We start from the raw sequence: 5,000 nt of genomic DNA, 5'->3' as shown, positions 1-5,000 counted from the left end.
ATCCTGCGACGGTGGCAGACGCGTCCTGCACCTGAGGCGCGTTGTCGCTCACGCATGAACTCCTGATTTGCTCCATCAGCACCGCTCCATCAGCACCGCTCCATCAGCGGCGCCGCGTCGCTGCTCAGCGCCGGCGCTCCTGTTGCTGCCGCCCGCGTGGAGCCCCCTCCTCCGCCCGATCCCAGGATCTGTGACAGAACCCGGCCACCGGCTGAGCCTGCACAGCCCTGCCTCGCCGCTGAGACTAACGGGGAGGAGAGAGGAGGAGAAAGTGATGGAGACAGGAGGAGGAGGGGGACGTTGTTGTGATACTGGATCTTTGATCTGAGTGCTGCTGCGTCCAATGCTCAAGAGAAGCTGCAGGAAAGGAGCAACACGCTGGAATGAGTTGACCAGAGAGCGGATGCTCTTTGATGAGTCGCTCTCTGTTTACACTCTGCCTTTAATCTCCCTCTAATCTCTCCTGGACGATTCTAGCTGCCTCCGTCTCCTCCATAACTTACCTCGCCCTCTCCTCTCAGTGGAGATAGCAGCAGGGGGTCACGAGCCCGCGGACTGCCCTCTGCACTTATCAGTGGCGCATTTGGGACCGCGCTCCTCGGGCTCGATCAGGCGTCAGACACAAGTGGAGATGCGACAGCCGAACAGCAGCGTGGCACCGCGGGCGCGTCAGAAGCACGTCCTGTTTTCAGGAGAAGCCCCGTGGAAGCGTAGGAGCGCAGGTTCAGCTCAGGAGCCAGTTTGACCACTGTTCTGTTTGTTTCAATCAATGTATTTGAATGGTTTTTCCTCCCACTGAGCAAAAAAATGGAGCGAAAAAGCCTAAAGCATTAATATGCAGCGGTCTTTAGGCAAATGCTGCATATTATTGCTCAAGTCGTGCATTTTGATGTCAATTGGGTCCTCGTCCAGCTGCAGCTTCTTTGAAAACAGGCATAATTTGATATATATGTATAGGAATTTTATATATATATCACATGTATGTGTTTTCACTGGTGCTCTGCTTGTGGAGCGCTCCCAACAGACGTGGAGAGAGCAGGGAGAAGCAGTAAAATGCTTCTTGCTCCAGATCCCATCCTCTGCTTCGCGCTGTGGCTCCTTCTCTTTGTATTCCCTTGTTTCCTCGCTGCCTCAGTGCGTCCGCGTCTCCTCCGCCGGTGATGATTGCTCTGCTGCTGCCGCTGCTGCTGCCGCTGCTGCTGCTGCTGCTGCTGCTGCTGCTGCTGCTGTGGTCCAACTAAATGACAATGTCTCTCTCTCTCTCTCGCCCTTTCTCTCTCGCTCTCTCCTCCCTCTCCAAACTCACTCCTCCCCTCCTGCCGCTCACTCCTCCCCCGTCCTCCTCTCACACATCCTTTATGAGCAAATGAGCGCTCGCGGACTCTCTCCTCTTTGCTCCATTATTGTGTTACTGACACTCTCCTCTCAATTTTGTCCCACGTTTGTATTCTCTCTGTTTTGCTTCCATCACTTCTCGTCCTTTTTCTTCAATGTTCCCATCGTCCCCGTCCTCTGTTCTTTGTTTATCCATTCATCTCCATTTACCTCCGTTGGCTCTGTCCACCGTTCCACACCTTGTTTTTGAACCTTCTTCCACCCTTTCATCATTCCCAGATTTTCACTTGCGCCGCTTCCCACTTAGCGACGGGTTCTAATGCACACGCACGCGTGCGCTCGTGCGCGGCCACTGCGCTAATACCTTGGCGCGTCCACATCTTGGTCTGAGCATGTGTGGAACATGTGTGGCACTGCGGTCTATTAGGGCTGATTTAAAGAGAGGGAGAAAAGGGGATGGGTGGAGCGAGGGGAAGAGGAAAGGAGGAAGCGAGAGGGAGATAAATGGAGAGGAAGAAGGAGACAGGAAGAAAGGGAGGGGGAAAGAGGACAGCAGAGCTCCTGCCAAAGGGAGAGAGAGAGAGAGAGCAGGCGAGCGAGAGAGAGAGAGAGAGAGAGAGAGACGGTGCTTGACAGAAAGGAGCAGGGATAGAGGGGAGGAATTATAGCAGGGAAGGGAGCAGGATTAAGAAATATGAGGATAGCAAGTGGAATAGGAGCTGACAGAGGGAGAGTGGGAGAAAGAGATACAGATGGGGAGGGAGGGAGGCAGGTAGGGAGGAAAAATGGAAAGGAAAGCAATCTGTAGGGAACGTGACGTATTAGACCTGGAGAGAAGAAGAAGGAATATTATTCAGAGGTAGAGAAACATTCCTGCGGAGCCGTTATAAATTTGAAATAATCCCACATATGCTTCTTTTGTGAACTACTTTAAATAAGACGTGAGAGAGAAAGGAAATAAATAAAAGCTGTAATGTTTCAGTCTGGTTTTTGGTGGGCGACGTTAAATTTGTTTTCAATATTCATTTGTCAGATTGTTTTGCATAAAAGCTCCTCTGTTTCAGCACAAAGCCCTCCTTGGCTTCTGTGCGTGCTTGTTCTCCTTCCAACTCGCTCGGCCCAAATTGTTTGAAATCTCTGGCAAAGTGCATCAGGAGTTGTGTGAAGGAAACACACATGCCGACGCGCACCCTGAGCTAATCAGTTAATTGCTCTCCATTCAGTCTGACGGGGAAGCGTGCACTTCTCTAATGGAGGAAGACGTCCGAGCTACAGACAAACAGGAGTCCCGGGGAGCGATGGAGGGCAGGGTGCGCGCTGAATGAGACCTGTCTTAAATCATTTCCCTGCACTTCTGAGAGCTCACGTCCTCCCATCTGCTTCTGTCCCTTTTCCTTCTGCATAAACAGGTGTACGATATGAATGGACTCCCCGGCTTTGCTGCAGGGTCTGGGCTGTGTAGTGTTGGTGTTGGGGCCTTCCATCCTCTGGGTGTCTGGACCTCACGCTCCTCCCTCCTTTGTTTTCCCTTCTCATCCATTGCTTCTTTATTCCACAGGAAACGTCGGGCGGTGGAGATGTTTCCTCAAAGCCTCTTTTTCATCGCTCAGGCTCCTGCTGCTTTCGCTGCCACCTCAGAACCCGTCGTCTCGCTGCTTTTACATCATCTTCATGTCTCAGGTTGTCCTCCGGTCCCCTCTTCGACCCCCCCTCTCAGGGTCCAGGTAATGGGCCGCTTCACGCCTGTCACTCCCGCTCAGGTTCGGCTCGTGGGACTGCAGACTTTTTCTCACCCGGCGTCGCCGCTTGTCGTCGCCGCTCGCTCTGACTGTCACTCACGATAGATTAGTTCAGGGTGGAGAAGAACACGAAGAGGGCCAGAGTTACACGAGGGTACGGAGAGGGAGACGAAGACGAGCAAAGGAGAGCGAAGTGGAAGCAAGAAAAGAGACGCACGATGAAGAGAAGAGCGGGCGGTGAAGTTTGTGTGGAACAGCGGACGTCTGCAGGTTGATGGATGTCTGCGGCTGCACAGGAGTCGTCTTCTTCTGCCTCCTTCACTGATCTGAGCCACTGCCCTCCTGCAGCCTTGTCCTTGACGGCAGACACTGTATACCTGTCATTGATTGAGAGCCTGTACACACGCACACACACACACGCACACACACACACGCACGCACTCACGCACGCACGCACACACGCACGCACGCACACACACACACATGCACTCACGCACGCACGCACACACGCACACACACACACACACACACATAAATTCACTGAGTTTGTGAATTTTGAGAAGCAGAAAGACCTCGTTCATTGTCCAGGACATTCAGGATGTGTAGTTTGAAGGAACTGGACAGTTTTGAATCCCACTTCCACAAAGTCAGGCCTCTTTGCTACTGTTGAATGAACGACGCTCTTCATTTATTTAGAGGAAGCAGCTCACAGAGGAGCGGTGGATGGACTCAACTGAGAGTCCGGTTAAATAGGGAACAAATACAACATAATATAAGTCTGTCCACAGTGTTAATGCTCAATTATTGATGATCCTCCTCAGGTCTTTAACCAGCCTGTGCAGCATCACTTTGATAATGAGCAACTAGAGACGCGCTCCATCTGCCAAGATGTCAACTGAACCCGTGGGCCGCTGGTCCGAGCTGGTCCGAGCTGCCATCAACGCGGACCCCCCCCCCCCCCCAAAACTCCCCCCACCAGCTCCAGCATCGCTCCCACAGCGTCGCTCCCACAGCTCCACATTAATCCACCACTTCCACTGGATTCTGTTATGAAGCTGTCACTTCCAGCGCTCGTCACTTTGTCCAACATGAAGCATTAAACGCACGCGGCCGTGTCTGCACGAGGTTCAACAGGTCCCTGTTACTGTCCTGCCACGCACGCAGTGACTGCTCCTCTCGGCCTCCTCTTCAGTTCAGTTACACAAACAAACCCACTCCCACAGGAACTCACCTCAGGGAGGAGCCAGGAACCAAAGAGGAACATGAGGCGTCGCAGCAAATCAGAACCGCAAAAGGCACTTAGAACCAGCAGAGCTGTGACCTGCTGCTGCTGCGGCCGACGTTCGGCAGGTGTAAAGTCAGTCGCTGCTCAGCCGCCCATCGCTGGGGGAGGTCTGAGTCGTCATTAAGCTGCTCACTTCCATCTTAATGTCGCCAGCGCCTTATCTGCTGACAACAGGGACGCCGCTCACTCAATCAGCCGCGAGAGATGAGATCCGGCCTCAGTCGGGCCTGAAAACCAGCGGCGAGGAGAGAGAAGTACAGTAGAAGAGCAGAGAGGAAGCAGGGAGGAAGGGGAAGGAAGCTAGTGGAGGAGACGAGGAGAGGTCACTGATCCATGCTTGAGATCAGGCACAGAGAAGAACGCTGCCCCTCCTCCTCCGCTCAGCGGCGGTGACACAAAGCGGGTTTGTGAGAGCCAGCGGCTGCGCTAAACTAGCGCACGCAGCGCAGAGGTGTGAATGTGGCGGATGGGCCGGGTCTGAGCCCGTGCCGTCACCAGCGGGCCTGAGCCACCATGACTCACGCTCGGTCCGGCAGCGCCGCTGACGTCAGCGTCTCGCGGCGCCGCTCCCTGGAGCTGTTTATGCAACGCTAAATTTATCGTCTTATCACACTTGCAGAAACACATCCGGTCTGTGCAGT

The 5,000-nt window shown here is 53.7% G+C and overlaps 1 protein-coding gene across 6 annotated transcripts in view; it reads right to left on the bottom strand.

The window, feature by feature from the left end:
- Positions 1–5,000, bottom strand: part of LOC114860237 (protein shisa-8-like) — a 58,812-nt gene that overhangs the window by 42,948 nt on the left and 10,864 nt on the right. For 3 of the 6 annotated variants that reach the window (XM_029158686.3, XM_029158685.3, XM_029158689.3), the window contains exon 1: positions 1–486. This exon is cut by the window's left edge. The exons of 2 other annotated variants lie outside the window; for them this stretch is intronic. The gene's annotated coding sequence lies outside the window, so the exon portion shown is untranslated. One more of the 6 variants, XM_029158684.3, reaches the window with a different exon arrangement.

This window comes from Betta splendens, chromosome 8 (assembly GCF_900634795.4).
Source record: "Betta splendens chromosome 8, fBetSpl5.4, whole genome shotgun sequence".
Classification (NCBI taxonomy): domain Eukaryota; kingdom Metazoa; phylum Chordata; class Actinopteri; order Anabantiformes; family Osphronemidae; genus Betta; species Betta splendens.
This window is presented reverse-complemented; position numbering and strand designations above follow the sequence as displayed.